This window comes from Oncorhynchus mykiss, chromosome 31 (assembly GCF_013265735.2).
Source record: "Oncorhynchus mykiss isolate Arlee chromosome 31, USDA_OmykA_1.1, whole genome shotgun sequence".
NCBI lineage: Eukaryota > Metazoa > Chordata > Actinopteri > Salmoniformes > Salmonidae > Oncorhynchus > Oncorhynchus mykiss.
Genome location: NC_050571.1, coordinates 25,838,979 through 25,860,694, shown reverse-complemented (window position 1 = coordinate 25,860,694; position 21,716 = coordinate 25,838,979).

The window sequence follows — 21,716 nt, the reverse complement described above, 5'->3', positions numbered from 1 at the left end:
TGAGACAGCCCAGTGAGACACAGACTCTGAGACAGCCCAGTGAGACTCAGACTCTGAGACAGCCCAGTGAGACTCAGACTCTGAGACAGCCCAGTGAGACTCAGACTCTGAGACAGCCCAGTGAGACTCAGACTCTGAGACAGCCCAGTGAGACTCAGACTCTGAGACAGCCCAGTGAGACTCAGACTCTGAGACAGCCCAGTGAGACTCAGACTCTGAGACAGCCCAGTGAGACTCAGACTCTGAGACAGCCCAGTGAGACTCAGACTCTGAGACAGCCCAGTGAGACTCAGACTCTGAGACAGCCCAGTGAGACTCAGACTCTGAGACCCTGAGACTCAGACTCTGAGACAGCCCAGTGAGACTCAGACTCTGAGACAGCCCAGTGAGACTCAGACTCTGAGACAGCCCAGTGAGACTCAGACTCTGAGACAGCCCAGTGAGACTCAGACTCTGAGACAGCCCAGTGAGACTCAGACTCTGAGACACTGAGACTCAGACTCTGAGACAGCCCAGTGAGACTCAGACTCTGAGACAGCCCAGTGAGACTCAGACTCTGAGACAGCCCAGTGAGACTCAGACTCTGAGACAGCCCAGTGAGACTCAGACTCTGAGACCCTGAGACTCAGACTCTGAGACAGCCCAGTGAGACTCAGACTCTGAGACAGCCCAGTGAGACTCAGACTCTGAGACAGCCCAGTGAGACTCAGACTCTGAGACAGCCCAGTGAGACTCAGACTCTGAGACAGCCCAGTGAGACTCAGACTCTGAGACAGCCCAGTGAGATTGTGTGTGTGTGTGTATTTGATGTTATGCAGACCCAGATCTCTTATATTTTCCTCTTCATTTCCTTATTACTTTGTGTGTGCCTGTGTGTGTGCGTGTGTGTGCGTGTGTGCGCGCCTGTGTGTGCTTTCAGCTTTTAAGGAGCCATTCGTTATGCAACATAACTTCTGCAGGACCCCCTAATAGAGCCCTGGACAGGCATGAATTTTAACACTTACCCGTTGCCCTCAATTTTCAGGCCCTACCCTACCCAGACCCGATTGCTTCTGACAAATTTAAGGCCCTGCCCGAAACCAGAAATCATAAATAACTTCCTCCGTTAGTAAATCAATTAGCCGGTCCTCTCTGCTCATTGGCGGCTTGGAGTCTGCGAGTAGCCATGGCAATGGATCCGCTTGGGCTGCTCTGCTCAATGACGAGACACGAGAGAGCAGTTAGCTGTTAGCTACATCTGTCACTCTAAACTCTATACATGATTATTTTCTATGAAAGAATCTCTCCAGTCTTATATTTGACGAGGTTGATGCACTTGAGACCCTGTTATGATCTTAGTCAGATATGACTGTGTTGTGCAGAAGAGCACGAGTAAATGGCTCAGCTTCAAAATGTTAGTGATCAAATTAGTGATACCCGAGCCCTGCCCGTATCCTAGTTATTGATGAAAAACCAGGCCCTACCCCGTAGTATAATGTCGGGGCCCCTCGGGCTTGGGTCTGGTGGCAGGGCTCTATCCCCTAACAACATCACCCGTTTACCCCCTCCACAGAGCCGGCTCTAACACTAGTGTGTGACTGTGCTTCCTTCAAACACAAAGTCAATAGCAGTATGCCTGCGCGTGTGTGTTGGTTTGTGTGCGTACGCTGTATATCCTCCAGTCTCATAATGTACTGTACTGTACTCTACCCTACTCTACTGTATTTGAGATTCAGCTCATTTAGTTTAATCCTGCCCTGCTTTCCTCCAGCAATAGAGGCAATATAATGAAATCATGAATCACACAGACACACCACACACACACACAAACTAGAAAGCAATGAATCACAACAGTAAAGCTTTTCCTTCTATATTGAGAGTTTTTCCCTGTTTTTCCCAGCCACTGCGTTGCCACACATAAATGTTATTACACACATTTATCACACTGTCAAACACATTCTGCTCTCTATCAAGTTTATCACTCCTCTATTACCACACCCTCCCTCCCTCCCTGCATCCCTCCCTCCCTGCCTCCCCCCCTGCCTCCCTGCCTCTCCATCCCTGCATCCCTCCCTGCCCCCCTCCCTGCCTGCATCCCTTCCTCCCTCCCTCCCTGCATCCTTCCCTCCCTCCCTGCATCCTTCCCTCCCTGCCTCCCTGCCTCTCCATCCCTGCATCCCTCCCTCCCCCCCTGCCTCTCCATCCCTGCATCCCTCCCTCCCCCCCTGCCTCCCTGCCTCTCCATCCCTGCATACCTCCCTGCCCCCCTCCCTGCCTGCATCCCTTCCTCCCTCCCTCCCTGCATCCTTCCCTCCCTGCCTGCCTCCCTCCTTCCCTCCCTGCCTACATTCCTCCCTCCCTCTCTCCCTGCCTGCCTGCCTGCCTCCCTCCCTCCCTCCCTTCTCTCTCTCTAAAGTCAGATAGTGACACACACAGAGAGCGAGAGAGCGAGAGAGTGAGAGAGAGAGAGAGAGAGAGAGAAAGGGAGATACATTGTGTTGGACACTTAGGGCTAGCCTTGTAACTTACGTGTTGGTTCAATAGTTTAGATGGAGCTTTAGATGAGTAGCCAAGCAAACTCTATAAAACTGACACACAAGCACAATGTCATGTACCGATGTGGTGAGGTTCCTACAACGCATACAACTCCACAACAGATAGTCAAACTCAGAGAGAGCAAATCTAACCCTGTAGCTACGTACTCCTATACAGTTCACACTCATTCTGCTTTATACTGTATAAACAGTATATTCACACGCCCATGCTCAAATTTGTCCTTGGATGCACACACTCACACACCGCCCAGTGACGTACCTTTGTTGAGAGTCCCTGTGACTAGTTTGTACAGGGACAGGACACATTTCACTAATCCCTGTTTACAGCGCTTAGCACAGCCTGCCATCCTGACTCCAAGCTGGGCCAAAGCAGGCCAAGACGGACCCAAGGGTGCCAATGTGGTCTGGAGCTGGAGGTGCAGTCTATGGCACTAGCCTGAGTCAGATTTCTAAGGAGTTGAGAAGATACGTTGTATTAAAGGAGGACCACTCCTGAATCTCTCTTCCTGGGCTGAAAAAAAACTGTGATCTCACCCTCTGTTTCCCAATCTCTCCCTTCCTCTATCGTGTACACCTCCTCTTTTCCCCTAAATATGTCAAATTCTCTGTCTCAAAGATAACGAGGGAGAGAGCGAGGGAGAGAGCGAGAGAGAAAGAGCGAGAGAGAGAGTGAGGGAGAGAGCGAGGGAGAGAGCGAGGGAGAGAGCGAGGGAGAGTCAGAATTATCACAGATAAAAAAAAACGGACATCATTGGTAAGCGATAAAATCCAACTTTTGACAATCATACATCTTCTCCCCAAATGACTCCAAACTTCAAGAGGAAGCCTTGAATAGACAGTCCAGTGTGCTCTGAGTGTCCGATAATATCCTGCTTTATTTTAGTCCTCTTTCATCCACGGTCTCTTTCAACCTTTCTCTCTTCCTCTGAATTAACACAGTGGCCATCCACCTATGCCACCACTACTGGTGGGCAGCTCCCAACAATGCAGGGCAACGCAGGTATACTCTTCAACCCTTTTGCTTTCTCTCCTCCCTCTTCCTCTACCTCACACCCACAACCCCCTACACTGTGCTCACATATGTTCTGCCTCTTTATAATTCCACTCCATTATCACACTAACAGCCATGAAGTCAGGGGATGGATGTTCTCCAATCTGTACTTAAGCAACAAATATCATACATACTCAGTCTAAAATCTCACTTCACATTCAATCGGTCAGCCAATCATAATAGGGTCTAATTAAGCCTGCTCTCACAAGAGATCAGGGACCTTAAAGTGTAGGCTCTGCATCCTCCTTCTCCACCTCTCAGGTTCAGACCCAGTAGCTCTTCTTCCTAAACTAACACACTTCAGCTATATGAGAGAGAGAGAGAGAGAGAGAGAGAGAGAGAGAGAGAGAGAGAGAGAGAACAGCGTTCGAGAGCATAGGAGGATGGAGCAGTAATCTTGTAACATGGAGAGCTTCCATGCCTGTACTATTGAAGCTTCATTATTAATCCCCAGAGGAAAATGATCTCAACACAGCTGAGTCATTAGTCATACAACATAAAAAAAAAATAGGAATAGCAGGTGAATGAACATTGAGTGAGGAAATGAGCTCAGGATAGTAGAAGCACCAATGCCGGTGGGGCTGTATAATGTGTCCAATGCTCCATAAACCCCCGTAGTTTATACACACTCAGGCTCGATATCTGCTTATACACAGAACGAGCCCTGACTGTATACTAAAACGAGTTTACTACCTCTGTGACTATCCTGGAGGAGAGGAGAGGAGAGGAGAGGAGAGGAGAGGAGAGGAGAGGAGAGGAGAGGAGAGGAGAGGAGAGGAATTAGAAAAGAGAATGGGGGAGAAGAGGAGGCGAGAAAAACTGTTTGGTTGAGAAAGGTCATGGTTAGGGTCAGACTGACCCTAACCATGAACAGAACAGATGAGGGAGGAGAACAGATGAGTGGAGGAGAAGAGATGAGTGGAGGAGAAGAGATGAGTGGAGGAGAACAGATGAGGGGAGGAGAACAGATGAGGGGAGGAGAACAGATGAGTGGAGGAGAACAGATGAGTGGAGGAGAACAGATGAGGGAGGAGAACAGATGAGGGAGGAGAACAGATGAGGGAGGAGAACAGATGAGGGAGGAGAACAGATGAGTGGAAGAGAACAGATGAGGGAGGAGGACAGATGAGTGGAGGAGAACAGATGAGGGAGGAGAACAGAACAGGTGCGTGGAGGAGAACAGACGAGGAAGGAGAACAGATGAGTGGAGGAGAACAGATGAGGGAGGAGAACAGATGTGTTGAGGAGAACAGATGAGTGGAGGAGAACAGATGAGGGGAGGAGAACAAATGAGGGAGGAGAACAGACGAGGGAGGAGAACAGACGAGTGGAGGAAAACAGATGAGGGAGGAGAACAGATGAGGGAGGAGAACAGATGAGGGAGGAGAACAGATGAGGAAGGAGAAGAGATGAGTGGAGGAGAACAGATGAGGGAGAAGAACAGATGAGGGAGGGAGAACAGATGAGTGGAGGAGAATAGATGAGGGAGGAGAACAGATGAGTGGAGGAGAACAGATGAGGGAGAAGAACAGATGAGGGAGGAGAACAGACGAGTGGAGGAAAACAGATGAGGGAGGAGAACAGATGAGGGAGGAGAACAGATGAGGGAGGAGAACAGATGAGGGAGGAGAACAGATGAGGGAGGAGAACAGATGAGGAAGGAGAAGAGATGAGTGGAGGAGAACAGATGAGGGAGAAGAACAGATGAGGGAGGGAGAACAGATGAGTGGAGGAGAATAGATGAGGGAGGAGAACAGATGAGTGGAGGAGAACAGATGAGGGAGGGAGAACAGATGCGTGGAGGACAACAGATGAGTGGAGGAGAACAGATGAGGGAGGAGAACAGATGCGTGGAGGATAACAGATGAGTGGAGGAGAACAGATGAGTGGAGGAGAACAGATGAGTGGAGGAGAACAGATGAGGGAGGAGAACAGACGAGTGGAGGAAAACAGATGAGGGAGGAGAACAGATGAGGGAGGAGAACAGATGAGGGAGGAGAACAGATGAGGAAGGAGAAGAGATGAGTGGAGGAGAACAGATGAGGGAGAAGAACAGATGAGGGAGGGAGAACAGATGAGTGGAGGAGAATAGATGAGGGAGGAGAACAGATGAGTGGAGGAGAACAGATGAGGGAGGGAGAACAGATGCGTGGAGGAGAACAGATGAGAGGAGGAGAACAGATGAGGGAGGAGAACAGATGCGTGGAGGATAACAGATGAGTGGAGGAGAACAGATGAGTGGAGGAGAACAGATGAGTGGAGGAGAACAGATGAGGGAGGAGAACAGATGCGTGGAGGATAACAGATGAGTGGAGGAGAACAGATGAGTGGAGGAGAACAGATGTGTTGAGGAGAACAGATGAGGGAGGAGAACAGATGAGTGGAGGAGAACAGATGAGGGAGGAGAACAGATGAGTGGAGGAGAACAGATGAGGGAGGAGGACAGAACAGATGAGTGGAGGAGAACAGATGAGTGGAGGATAACAGATGAGGGGAGGAGAACAGATGAGGGAGGAGAACAGATGAGTGGAGGAGAACAGATGAGGGAGGAGAACAGATGCGTGGAGGAGAACAGATGAGTGGAGGAGAACAGATGTGTTGAGGATAACAGATGAGTGGAGGAGAACAGATGAGTGGAGGAGAACAGATGAGGGGGGAGAACAGATGAGGGAGGAGAACAGATGAGTGGAGGAGAACAGATGAGGGAGGAGAACAGATGCGTGGAGGATAACAGATGAGTGGAGGAGAACAGATGAGGGAGGAGAACAGATGAGTGGAGGAGAACAGATGAGGGAGGAGGACAGAACAGATGCGTGGAGGAGAACAGATGAGGGAGGAGAACAGATGAGTGGAGGAGAACAGATGTGTTGAGGAGAACAGATGAGGGAGGAGAACAGATGAGGGGAGGAGAACAGATGAGGGGGGAGAACAGATGAGTGGAGGAGAACAGATGAGGGAGGAGAACAGATGAGTGGAAGAGAACAGATGAGGGAGGAGAACAGATGAGTGGAGGAGAACAGATGAGGGAGGAGAACAGATGAGTGGAGGAGAATAGATGAGGGAGGAGAACAGATGAGTGGAGGAGAATAGATGAGGGAGGAGAACAGATGAGTGGAGGAGAATAGATGAGTGGAGGAGAACAGATGAGGGAGGAGAACAGATGAGTGGAGGAGAACAGATGTGTGGAGGAGAACAGATGAGGGAGGAGAACAGATGTGTTGAGGATAACAGATGAGGGAGGAGAACAGATGAGGGAGGATAACAGATGAGTGGAGGAGAACAGATGTGTTGAGGATAACAGATGAGTGGAAGAGAACAGATGTGTGGAGGAGAACAGATGAGTGGAGGAGAACAGATGAGTGGAGGAGAACAGATGAGTGGAAGAGAACAGATGAGGGAGGAGAACAGATGTGTGGAGGAGAACAGATGAGTGGAGGAGAACAGATGAGTGGAGGAGAACAGATGAGTGGAGGAGAACAGATGTGTGGAGGAGAACAGATGTGTTGAGGATAACAGATGAGTGGAGGAGAACAGATGTGTGGAGGAGAACAGATGAGTGGAGGAGAACAGATGTGTGGAGGAGAACAGATGAGGGAGGAGAACAGATGAGGGAGGAGAACAGATGTGTGGAGGAGAACAGATGAGTGGAGGAGAACAGATGAGTGGAGGAGAACAGATGTGTGGAGGAGAACAGATGAGTGGAGGAGAACAGATGAGTGGAGGAGAACAGATGAGTGGAGGAGAACAGATGTGTGGAGGAGAACAGATGAGTGGAGGAGAACAGATGTGTTGAGGAGAACAGATGAGGGGGGAGAACAGATGAGTGGAGGAGAACAGATGAGGGGGGAGAACAGATGTGTTGAGGATAACAGATGAGTGGAGGAGAACAGATGTGTGGAGGAGAACAGATGTGTGGAGGAGAACAGATGAGTGGAGGAGAACAGATGAGTGGAGGAGAACAGATGTGTGGAGGAGAACAGATGAGGGAGGAGAACAGATGAGGGAGGAGAACAGATGTGTGGAGGAGAACAGATGTGTGGAGGAGAACAGATGAGTGGAGGAGAACAGATGAGTGGAGGAGAACAGATGTGTGGAGGAGAACAGATGAGTGGAGGAGAACAGATGAGTGGAGGAGAACAGATGTGTGGAGGAGAACAGATGAGTGGAGGAGAACAGATGAGTGGAGGAGAACAGATGTGTGGAGGAGAACAGATGAGGGAGGAGAACAGATGTGTGGAGGAGAACAGATGTGTGGAGGAGAACAGATGTGTGGAGGAGAACAGATGTGTGGAGGAGAACAGATGAGTGGAGGAGAACAGATGAGTGGAGGAGAACAGATGTGTGGAGGAGAACAGATGAGGGAGGAGAACAGATGAGGGAGGAGAACAGATGTGTGGAGGAGAACAGATGTGTGGAGGAGAACAGATGAGTGGAGGAGAACAGATGAGGGAGGAGAACAGATGAGGGAGGAGAACAGATGAGTGGAAGAGAACAGATGTGTGGAGGAGAACAGATGAGTGGAGGAGAACAGATGTGTGGAGGAGAACAGATGAGGGAGGAGAACAGATGAGGGAGGAGAACAGATGTGTGGAGGAGAACAGATGAGTGGAGGAGAACAGATGAGTGGAGGAGAACAGATGTGTGGAGGAGAACAGATGAGTGGAGGAGAACAGATGAGTGGAGGAGAACAGATGTGTGGAGGAGAACAGATGAGTGGAGGAGAACAGATGAGGGAGGAGAACAGATGAGTGGAGGAGAACAGATGTGTGGAGGAGAACAGATGAGTGGAGGAGAACAGATGTGTGGAGGAGAACAGATGAGTGGAGGAGAACAGATGAGTGGAGGAGAACAGATGTGTGGAGGAGAACAGATGAGTGGAGGAGAACAGATGAGGGAGGAGAACAGATGAGGGAGGAGAACAGATGAGTGGAGGAGAACAGATGAGTGGAGGAGAACAGATGAGTGGAAGAGAACAGATGAGGGAGGAGAACAGATGTGTGGAGGAGAACAGATGAGTGGAGGAGAACAGATGTGTGGAGGATAACAGATGAGTGGAAGAGAACAGATGTGTGGAGGAGAACAGATGAGTGGAGGAGAACAGATGTGTGGAGGAGAACAGATGAGGGAGGATAACAGATGAGTGGAGGAGAACAGATGTGTGGAGGAGAACAGATGAGTGGAGGAGAACAGATGAGTGGAGGAGAACAGATGAGGGAGGAGAACAGATGTGTTGAGGAGAACAGATGAGGGAGGAGAACAGATGAGGGAGGAGAACAGATGAGTGGAGGAGAACAGATGAGGGAGGAGAACAGATGTGTTGAGGAGAACAGATGAGGGAGGAGAACAGATGTGTTGAGGAGAACAGATGAGTGGAGGAGAACAGATGAGTGGAGGAGAACAGATGAGGGAGGAGAACAGATGAGGGAGGAGAACAGATGAGTGGAGGAGAACAGATGAGGGAGGAGAACAGATGTGTTGAGGAGAACAGATGAGGGGAGGAGAACAGATGAGTGGAGGAGAACAGATGCGTGGAGGAGAACAGATGAGGGAGGAGAACAGATGAGTGGAGGAGAACAGATGAGGGAGGAGAACAGATGAGTGGAGGAGAACAGATGAGGGAGGAGAACAGATGTGTTGAGGAGAACAGATGAGGGGAGGAGAACAGATGAGTGGAGGAGAACAGATGAGTGGAGGAGAACAGATGTGTGGAGGAGAACAGATGAGGGAGGAGAACAGATGAGGGAGGAGAACAGATGTGTGGAGGAGAACAGATGTGTGGAGGAGAACAGATGAGTGGAGGAGAACAGATGTGTTGAGGATAACAGATGAGTGGAGGAGAACAGATGAGTGGAGGAGAACAGATGAGGGGGGAGAACAGATGAGGGAGGAGAACAGATGAGTGGAGGAGAACAGATGAGGGAGGAGAACAGATGCGTGGAGGATAACAGATGAGTGGAGGAGAACAGATGAGGGAGGAGAACAGATGAGTGGAGGAGAACAGATGAGGGAGGAGGACAGAACAGATGCGTGGAGGAGAACAGATGAGGGAGGAGAACAGATGAGTGGAGGAGAACAGATGTGTTGAGGAGAACAGATGAGGGAGGAGAACAGATGAGGGGAGGAGAACAGATGAGGGGGGAGAACAGATGAGTGGAGGAGAACAGATGAGGGAGGAGAACAGATGAGTGGAAGAGAACAGATGAGGGAGGAGAACAGATGAGTGGAGGAGAACAGATGAGGGAGGAGAACAGATGAGTGGAGGAGAATAGATGAGGGAGGAGAACAGATGAGTGGAGGAGAATAGATGAGGGAGGAGAACAGATGAGTGGAGGAGAATAGATGAGTGGAGGAGAACAGATGAGGGAGGAGAACAGATGAGTGGAGGAGAACAGATGTGTGGAGGAGAACAGATGAGGGAGGAGAACAGATGTGTTGAGGATAACAGATGAGGGAGGAGAACAGATGAGGGAGGATAACAGATGAGTGGAGGAGAACAGATGTGTTGAGGATAACAGATGAGTGGAAGAGAACAGATGTGTGGAGGAGAACAGATGAGGGAGGAGAACAGATGAGGGAGGAGAACAGATGTGTGGAGGAGAACAGATGTGTGGAGGAGAACAGATGAGTGGAGGAGAACAGATGAGGGAGGAGAACAGATGAGGGAGGAGAACAGATGAGTGGAAGAGAACAGATGTGTGGAGGAGAACAGATGAGTGGAGGAGAACAGATGTGTGGAGGAGAACAGATGAGGGAGGAGAACAGATGAGGGAGGAGAACAGATGTGTGGAGGAGAACAGATGAGTGGAGGAGAACAGATGAGTGGAGGAGAACAGATGTGTGGAGGAGAACAGATGAGTGGAGGAGAACAGATGAGTGGAGGAGAACAGATGTGTGGAGGAGAACAGATGAGTGGAGGAGAACAGATGAGGGAGGAGAACAGATGAGTGGAGGAGAACAGATGTGTGGAGGAGAACAGATGAGTGGAGGAGAACAGATGTGTGGAGGAGAACAGATGAGTGGAGGAGAACAGATGAGTGGAGGAGAACAGATGTGTGGAGGAGAACAGATGAGTGGAGGAGAACAGATGAGGGAGGAGAACAGATGAGGGAGGAGAACAGATGAGTGGAGGAGAACAGATGAGTGGAGGAGAACAGATGAGTGGAAGAGAACAGATGAGGGAGGAGAACAGATGTGTGGAGGAGAACAGATGAGTGGAGGAGAACAGATGTGTGGAGGATAACAGATGAGTGGAAGAGAACAGATGTGTGGAGGAGAACAGATGAGTGGAGGAGAACAGATGTGTGGAGGAGAACAGATGAGGGAGGATAACAGATGAGTGGAGGAGAACAGATGTGTGGAGGAGAACAGATGAGTGGAGGAGAACAGATGAGTGGAGGAGAACAGATGAGGGAGGAGAACAGATGTGTTGAGGAGAACAGATGAGGGAGGAGAACAGATGAGGGAGGAGAACAGATGAGTGGAGGAGAACAGATGAGGGAGGAGAACAGATGTGTTGAGGAGAACAGATGAGGGAGGAGAACAGATGTGTTGAGGAGAACAGATGAGTGGAGGAGAACAGATGAGTGGAGGAGAACAGATGAGGGAGGAGAACAGATGAGGGAGGAGAACAGATGAGTGGAGGAGAACAGATGAGGGAGGAGAACAGATGTGTTGAGGAGAACAGATGAGGGGAGGAGAACAGATGAGTGGAGGAGAACAGATGCGTGGAGGAGAACAGATGAGGGAGGAGAACAGATGAGTGGAGGAGAACAGATGAGGGAGGAGAACAGATGAGTGGAGGAGAACAGATGAGGGAGGAGAACAGATGTGTTGAGGAGAACAGATGAGGGGAGGAGAACAGATGAGTGGAGGAGAACAGATGAGTGGAGGAGAACAGATGTGTGGAGGAGAACAGATGAGGGAGGAGAACAGATGAGGGAGGAGAACAGATGTGTGGAGGAGAACAGATGTGTGGAGGAGAACAGATGAGTGGAGGAGAACAGATGTGTTGAGGATAACAGATGAGTGGAGGAGAACAGATGAGTGGAGGAGAACAGATGAGGGGGGAGAACAGATGAGGGAGGAGAACAGATGAGTGGAGGAGAACAGATGAGGGAGGAGAACAGATGCGTGGAGGATAACAGATGAGTGGAGGAGAACAGATGAGGGAGGAGAACAGATGAGTGGAGGAGAACAGATGAGGGAGGAGGACAGAACAGATGCGTGGAGGAGAACAGATGAGGGAGGAGAACAGATGAGTGGAGGAGAACAGATGTGTTGAGGAGAACAGATGAGGGAGGAGAACAGATGAGGGGAGGAGAACAGATGAGGGGGGAGAACAGATGAGTGGAGGAGAACAGATGAGGGAGGAGAACAGATGAGTGGAAGAGAACAGATGAGGGAGGAGAACAGATGAGTGGAGGAGAACAGATGAGGGAGGAGAACAGATGAGTGGAGGAGAATAGATGAGGGAGGAGAACAGATGAGTGGAGGAGAATAGATGAGGGAGGAGAACAGATGAGTGGAGGAGAATAGATGAGTGGAGGAGAACAGATGAGGGAGGAGAACAGATGAGTGGAGGAGAACAGATGTGTGGAGGAGAACAGATGAGGGAGGAGAACAGATGTGTTGAGGATAACAGATGAGGGAGGAGAACAGATGAGGGAGGATAACAGATGAGTGGAGGAGAACAGATGTGTTGAGGATAACAGATGAGTGGAAGAGAACAGATGTGTGGAGGAGAACAGATGAGTGGAGGAGAACAGATGAGTGGAGGAGAACAGATGAGTGGAAGAGAACAGATGAGGGAGGAGAACAGATGTGTGGAGGAGAACAGATGAGTGGAGGAGAACAGATGAGTGGAGGAGAACAGATGAGTGGAGGAGAACAGATGTGTGGAGGAGAACAGATGTGTTGAGGATAACAGATGAGTGGAGGAGAACAGATGTGTGGAGGAGAACAGATGAGTGGAGGAGAACAGATGTGTGGAGGAGAACAGATGAGGGAGGAGAACAGATGAGGGAGGAGAACAGATGTGTGGAGGAGAACAGATGAGTGGAGGAGAACAGATGAGTGGAGGAGAACAGATGTGTGGAGGAGAACAGATGAGTGGAGGAGAACAGATGAGTGGAGGAGAACAGATGAGTGGAGGAGAACAGATGTGTGGAGGAGAACAGATGAGTGGAGGAGAACAGATGTGTTGAGGAGAACAGATGAGGGGGGAGAACAGATGAGTGGAGGAGAACAGATGAGGGGGGAGAACAGATGTGTTGAGGATAACAGATGAGTGGAGGAGAACAGATGTGTGGAGGAGAACAGATGTGTGGAGGAGAACAGATGAGTGGAGGAGAACAGATGAGTGGAGGAGAACAGATGTGTGGAGGAGAACAGATGAGGGAGGAGAACAGATGAGGGAGGAGAACAGATGTGTGGAGGAGAACAGATGTGTGGAGGAGAACAGATGAGTGGAGGAGAACAGATGAGTGGAGGAGAACAGATGTGTGGAGGAGAACAGATGAGTGGAGGAGAACAGATGAGTGGAGGAGAACAGATGTGTGGAGGAGAACAGATGAGTGGAGGAGAACAGATGAGTGGAGGAGAACAGATGTGTGGAGGAGAACAGATGAGGGAGGAGAACAGATGTGTGGAGGAGAACAGATGTGTGGAGGAGAACAGATGTGTGGAGGAGAACAGATGTGTGGAGGAGAACAGATGAGTGGAGGAGAACAGATGAGTGGAGGAGAACAGATGTGTGGAGGAGAACAGATGAGGGAGGAGAACAGATGAGGGAGGAGAACAGATGTGTGGAGGAGAACAGATGTGTGGAGGAGAACAGATGAGTGGAGGAGAACAGATGAGGGAGGAGAACAGATGAGGGAGGAGAACAGATGAGTGGAAGAGAACAGATGTGTGGAGGAGAACAGATGAGTGGAGGAGAACAGATGTGTGGAGGAGAACAGATGAGGGAGGAGAACAGATGAGGGAGGAGAACAGATGTGTGGAGGAGAACAGATGAGTGGAGGAGAACAGATGAGTGGAGGAGAACAGATGTGTGGAGGAGAACAGATGAGTGGAGGAGAACAGATGAGTGGAGGAGAACAGATGTGTGGAGGAGAACAGATGAGTGGAGGAGAACAGATGAGGGAGGAGAACAGATGAGTGGAGGAGAACAGATGTGTGGAGGAGAACAGATGAGGGGGGAGAACAGATGAGTGGAGGAGAACAGATGAGGGAGGAGAACAGATGAGTGGAGGAGAACAGATGAGTGGAGGAGAACAGATGAGTGGAAGAGAACAGATGAGGGAGGAGAACAGATGTGTTGAGGAGAACAGATGAGGGAGGAGAACAGATGAGGGGAGGAGAACAGATGAGGGGGGAGAACAGATGAGTGGAGGAGAACAGATGAGGGGAGGAGAACAGAACAGATGAGGGAGGAGAACAGATGAGTGGAGGAGAACAGATGTGTTGAGGAGAACAGATGAGGGAGGAGAACAGATGAGGGGAGGAGAACAGATGAGGGGGGAGAACAGATGAGTGGAGGAGAACAGATGAGGGAGGAGAACAGATGAGTGGAAGAGAACAGATGAGGGAGGAGAACAGATGAGTGGAGGAGAACAGATGAGGGAGGAGAACAGATGAGTGGAGGAGAACAGATGAGTGGAAGAGAACAGATGAGTGGAGGAGAACAGATGAGGGAGGAGAATAGATGATTGGAAGAGAACAGATGAGGGAGGAGAATAGATGATTGGAAGAGAACAGATGAGGGAGGAGAACAGATGAGGGAGGAGAACAGATGAGTGGACTAGAGAAAGGGGGAATAGTTGTTTGTGTTGGTGAGGGGGTGGAAGAGGTGCTGAGGGGGTGAGGGGGTGGAAGAGGTGCTGAGGGGGTGGAAGAGGTGCTGAGGGGGTGAGGGGGTGGAAGAGGTGCTGAGGGGGTGGAACAGGTGCTGAGGGGGTGGAACAGGTGCTGAGGTGCTGGGGGGGTGAGGGGGGGGACGAGAGGCAAAGGAACGGTTTGAAGGGGATGGATAAAAACAAAAAGGAGAACAGATAAGTTGGGGGAATGAGTAAGATAAAGATAGGAGAGGGAGGCGAAAAAGGAGAGGAATAGAGAGAGGGAGAGTGGGATCGTTAAACTATATATGGGCGGGAAGGGAATAGAAGGAAAGAGAGAGGGAGAGAGAGAAGAGATTGCTTTGAATGCAGTTGATCTGTTTGAGCAGAATCACACACAGCTGTAAGCTCCGATAGCATCCTGCCTCTAAATATAACACACGCCAAGATGGACAGTTAAGACTAGAACAAAACAGAGAGAGAGGGGGGGGGGGGGGGGGGGGGGGATGAGGGACCAAGAAATGAAGTCACTGCAAACACAAAAAAATACAAAAAAAGCCATCACGACAGAAATGTGTGCACACACAGAGACACAGACAGGCACGAAAATAAATGATTGCTTGACTGAAAACATCAGAAAACAAATTAGCCTTTGATGCCCTACATGGAATCATGTTTATTAACAGTTTTTGTCCAAAAAACTGAAAAAACAACTTCCATCCAGCTGGGTGGCCCAGACATGCTGCAGGGGGAAGCACATTGTGGGAGCTGGACTGTGGGGTGTGAGCAGCGAGCTCTGCCTGAAGGGTTGGAACTGGAGCTCCAGACACCCAGTCTCCATATCCCCCTTGGGACACATCACTGTGGGTTTGATGGGGTGACAGGGTCCCTGTGGGACCTCCACAATTACTCATTTTCTCGTACACCTCCCCCTCCTCCTTATCCCTCTCTTCTTCCCCTCCTGGGGGCACCCTGCTGACAGCTGTCTGTCTGCACTGCTACACACACACACACACAAATTGACAAAGATATGCTCTCGTTCATACAAACATATTTTCCAACATGTGCAGATAAACACACACACGCTGTGAGGAAGGTTCCAGAGGGGCCTGTCTGCGTTATACAGCATGTCCCAGAATCCCTACTGGGGCCGGGGCCCAGATGTTGCAGTCACTGACAAGCAGACACACACACACACACAACCAGTGTCTTCAGAAAGCATTAATACCCCTGGACTTACTCCACATTGTGTTGCGCTGCAGGCTGAATTCAAAATCAATTCAATTGACACAATACCCCATAATGAAAGCATGTTGGAAAGCAGACTGAACCAGGTTTTCCTCTGATTTTTCTGTGCTTAGGTCTGTTGCGTTTCTTTTCATCCAAAAAAACTCCCTAATCCTTGCCGATGTCAAGCATACCCATAACATGATGCAGCCACCATCATGCTTGAACATATGTAGAGAGGGAGTCAGTGATGTGTTGGATTTGCCCCAAACATTACACTTTATATTCAGGACATAAAGTTAATTTCTTTGCCAAATTGTCTGCAGTTTTACATTAGTTCCATATTGCAAACAGGATGCATGTTTTGGAATATTTTTATTCTGTACAGGCTTCCTTCTTTTCACTCAGTCATTTAGCTTAATATTGTGGAGTAACTACAATGTTGTTGATCCATCCTCAGTTTTCTCCTATCACAGCCGATAAACTCTGTAACTGTTTTAAAGTGACCATTGGTCTCATGGTGAATTCCCTGAGTGGTGTCCTTCCTCTCCGGCAACTGAGTTAGGAAGGATGCCTGTATCTTTGTAGTGACTGGGTGTATTGATACACCCTCCAAAGTCTAATTGATAAGTGCACCATACTCAACGGGATATTCAATGTCTGTTTGTTTTTACCCATATACCAATAGGTGCACTTCTTTGCGAGGCATTGGTAAACCTCAACTTGGTGGGTGAGTCTGTGTTTGAAATTCACTGCTCGGCTGAGGGACCTTAAAGATACTTGTATGTGTGGGGTACAGAGATGAGGTAGTCATTCAAAAATCATGTTAAACACTATTATTGCACACAGATTTCATCAATGCAATTTATTATGTGACGTGTCTAGGCCAGTGACACACAATCTCAAATGAATCAATCTCAAATGAATCAATTTTATATTCAGTCTGTTACAACAACAACATTAAGAAAAGTCAAGGGCTGTGAATACTTTCTGAAGGCACTGGACATAAAAACACATGCACAAGGTTTTGCAAGAGTAGTGAAGCATACACAACTCCCTTCATCCAGATCGCCACCAAATTCTCCTCCTCATCTCTCTCTGCCATCCTGTGACATTAACAAGCATGTCTCCCTTAATCAGCCTTCGTTAACTCCTGTCGAGGAGGGTTCTACACTGCTCTGTTGTCCCGGGTGTGTTTTTATAAGGACAACATGACGACCCTGAGGTTTTCAGGAGTCTCCATACAGCGAGTAAACAGCCTGTAAACAACACCCTTCAAACACACCCTGTGCTAGGAGTGTGGGATGTCTGTGTCTGTGTCACTAGTGTCTCCAGGATCTGGGGTTTCTCCAGGCTGCAACAGTGGAGTGCACAGCTCTACAGACAGCTGCACCAGTCTTGAACTGAGCTCATTAGGTATTTCTACGTTATCCTCTATAGCAGTGCATCCCAAACGTTTTATAGTCCCGTACCCCTTCAAACATTGAACCTCAAGCTGCGTACCCCCTCTAGCACCAGGGTCAGTGTACTCTTAAATGTTGTTTTTTGCCATCATTGTAATCCTGCCACACACACACTATACAACACATTTATTAAACATAAGAATGAGTTTTTGTCACAACCCGGCTCATAGGAAGTGACAAAGAGCTGTTATAGGACCAGGGCACAGATAATAATATAATAATAATCAATAATTTTGCTCTTTATTTAACCATCTTACATATAAAACCTCATTTGTTCATCAAAAACGGTGAATAACTCACCACAGGTTAATGAAAAGGGTGTGCTTGAAAGGATGCACATAACTCTGCAATGTTGGGTTGTATTGGAGTCATGAAATCATTTCCCCCACACAGTCTGTGCCTGTATTTACTTTTCATGCCTGTGAGGGCAGAGAATCCACTTTCCACTTTCACACTTTCAAGGGCATCAGCACGATTTGCCAAGGCAAGAAACTCTGAGCGCAGCCCTATCCAGAAATCTGTCAGTGGCTTCTGATTAAATTACATTTTCACAGAACCGCTTGCTGCAAAGCTCTATTGAGGCTCTCTTGTTCAGATATCGGTAAGTGTATAACGAATCCAGTTGTTTGTGTCATCCGTTTCGAGAAAGTACCTGTGTAATTGCACACCCAGCTCACTCAGGTGCTTCGCTATATCACATTTGACATTGTCCGTAGCTTGAGTTCATTCGCACACAAAAAAATGATTTAATGATGGAAATACCTGTGTGTAGTCCTTGTTACTGCAGACAGAGAAGAGCTCCAACTTCTTAATCATAGCCTCAATTTTGTCCGGCACATTGAATATAGTTGCGAAGAGTCCCTGTAATTCAGATCATTCAGGCGGGAAAAAACATCCCCCAGACAGGCCAGTCGTGTGAGAAACTCATCATCATGCAAGTGGTCAGAAAAGTGAAAATAATGGTCAGTAAAGAAAACTTCAAGCTCGTCTTTCAATAAAAAAGTGTCAATACTTTGCCCCTTGATAACCAGCGCACTTCTGTATGTTGTAAAAGCGTTACATGGTCGCTGCCTATATCATTGCATAATGCAGAAAATACACTAGAGTTCAGGGGCCTTGCTTTAACCATTTTCACTGTAGTGTCCAAAACCTCTTTCAAGCTGTCAGGCATTCCCTTGGCAGCAAGAGCCTCTCGGTGGATGCTGCAGTGAACCCAAGTGGCATCGGGATCATCTGCTTGCACGCGCATTACCACTCCACTATGTCTCCCTGTCATGGCTTTTGCACCATCAGTACAGAAACCAACACATCTTGACCGCCAAAGTCCATTTGATGTCACAAAGCTGTCCAGAACTTTACAAATAGGATGTCTTCCTTAATTGACCCCCAATAAACGTAACAGACATACACCAGGAGCTGTGTCAGGCCCGCCACGTCTGTTGACTCATCCAGCTGTAACACATATAATTCACTAGCCACTCGGTAGCTCACTTTATAAGACACTTCTAGCCCCTTCTTATTAATGGTATCTGTTGCTTTTATACATGTCTTACTACTCGAATGTCGTCTTTATTCTCGCTCAAAAAACTCCTGTGGTTTATTTTTCAAATTGTCATGTTTAATTTATAAATGTCTGCGCAAGAGTGAAGGTTTCCTGCCAGAGAGTAACGGATAATGTGATTGGATGTTAATTATTTGACTAGGCCACCTGTATTTGACATTGTGTTGTTATTTCACTGAACACTAGATGGTTTAATCTTATTTTTGGCAGTGAAACGAGGATACTCAGATGATTAAAAAAAACTCACCCAAATGTATAGCCCGTTGGAAAATATAAATGTACTGTTTGAAAATTTGAAGAAAAACAATATATATATATATATATATATATATATATATATATATATATATATATATATATATATATACAGTTGAAGTTGGAAGTTTACATACACCTTAGCCAAATACATTTAAACTCCATTTTTCATCATTCCTGACATTTAATCCTCGTAAAAATGCCCTGTCTTAGGTCAGTTAGGATCACCACTTTATTTCAATTATGTGAAATGTCAGAATAATAGTAGAGAGAATGATTTATTTCAGCTTTTATTTCTTTCACCACATTCCCAGTGGGTCAGAAATTTACATACACTCAATTAGTATTTGGTAGCATTGCCTTTAAATTGTTTAACTTGGGTCAAAAGTTTCGGGTAGCCTTCCACAAGCTTCCCACAATAAGTTGGGTGAATTTTGGCCCATTCCTCCTGACAGAGCAGATGTAACCGAGTCAGGTTTGTAGGCCTCCTTGCTCGCATACACTTTTTTCAGTTCTGCCCACAAATGTTCTATATGATTGAGGTCAGGGCTTTGTTATGGCCACTCCAATACCTTGACTTTGTTGTCCTTAAGCCATTTTGCCACAACTGTGGAAGTATGCTTGGGGTCAGTGTCCATTTGGAAGACCCATTTGTGATCAAGCTTTAACTTCCTGACTGATGTCTTGAGATGTTGCTTCAATATATCCACATAATTTTCCAACCTCATGATGCCATCTCTTTTGTGAAGTGCACCAGTCCCTCCTGCAGCAAAGCACCCCCACAACATGATGCTGCCACCCCTGTGCTTCACGGTTGGGACAGTGTTCTTCGACTTGCAAGCATCCCTCTTTTTCCTCCAAACATGAAGATGGTCATTATGGTCAATCAGTTCTTTTTTTGTTTCATCAGAGCAGAGAACATTTCTCCAAAAAGTACGATCTTTGTCCCCATGTGCAGTTGCAAACCTTAGTCTGGCTTTTTTATGGCGGTTTTGGAACAGTGTCTTTTTCCTTGCTGAGCGGCCTTTCAGGTTATGTCGATCTAGGACTTGTTTTACTGTGGACATAGATACTTTGTACCTGTTTCCTCCAGCATCTTCACAAGGTCCTTTGCTGTTGTTCTGGGATTGATTGGCACTTTTTGCACCTTTTCGCTCAGGTCCTGAGCTACAGGCAGTTAGATTTGGGTATATCATTTTAGGCTAACATTATAAAAAGGGTTCCTTCCTTAAATTATTCAAGAATGAATGGGTATATATCATTTTTTGACTTTATTTTATAAGTCAAAAAAATGTATGCTGAAGTTCCTCCACAACCCATACCTCATTCACCAAGTTTTCTCTTTTCTGTTGTCGTCCGACTGTGTGTGTGTTGGTGTATGGGTTTGAGGATGTGGGTGTACATGTTCTTATCGCCTCACCTCTCTGTTTAGGGACTATTGAGCAACTCTCTCCCCAGATGATTGTATATCAAAACTCCCACCGTGTGTTGTGTACAAACACTTACAAGTAGACTTGTTAGGGAATACTCACATACACACACACTTTCTTTCTGCTGAGCTATGGGGTTTTACACCTTGAGGGGTTCACACAGCAGCAGACCACAGCAGGTGGTTATTAAGGCACTCTTGCCTCCAAAACGTGTGTGAGAGTATTCCCTAGCAAGTCTATATGTAAGTGTTTGTACACAACACACAGTGGGAGTTTTGATATACTATTATCTGCATCCCATGGGGGGGGGGGGGGGGGGGGGGGGGGGGGGGTGCTCAATAGTCCCTAAACAGAGAGGAGATACACCCACAGATTTATTTGGCTATTGAGAGTAGCATGTTGGAAAGTTTGCGATGACTGCCCTCTAGTGGTAAAATCAAGATTGTACACCGCAGTATAATCCAGAAAATACAGGACATACTACTATATCTGATGTCATCTAAACATTTATTCTCTTAATACAGTCTAAAGAAATCATTAGGAAATCAAATGACATCATATGCACAGAGTGATACAGAAATACATCCATGGCCGTTCCCACAATCAGAGGAGGGACAAGTATGTAGTAGTCATGTGTCTCACACAGAATGTATTTTCTCTCTTTCAGATCCGAACAGAAAAGTAAAAGGTTATTAACTTCAGTTAGACTGTAGACAGAGACTGAGGAAATGAAAGGAGACCCATACACCCATACAGTACTGTTCATCCCAATGGCATACCTCCGGTTCTTTAATCATCTCAAAAAATATATATCCGTGACTAATTTCTATCCATCTGAATGACATGACTTCATCGAGTGATTAGATTCTACAGTAGAACATCTCAGACCTCAATCAAATTCATGATTGGATGAACAACCATGATCAACCATGATTGGCTTTTGTAAATACCCTGAACAAAAATAGAAATGCAGCACGCAACAATTTCAATGATTTTACAGAGTTACAGTCCATATAAGGAAATCAGTCAATTGAAATAAATTATTTAGGCCCTAATCTATTTATTTTACATGACCGAGAATACAGATATGCATCTGTGGTTCACCGATACCTTTAAAAAAGTAGCGGAGTGGATCAGAAAACCAGTGTGACCATTATTTGCCTCATGCAGCGTGACACATCTCCTTTGCATAGAGTTGATCAGGCTGTTGATTGTGGACTGTGTAATCTTGTCCCACTCCTCTTCAATGGCTGTGCAAAGTTGCTGGATATTGGCGAGAACTGGAACACACTGTGGTGCACGTCAATCCAGAGCATCCCAAACATGGTCAACGGGTAACATGTCTGGTGAGTATGCAGGT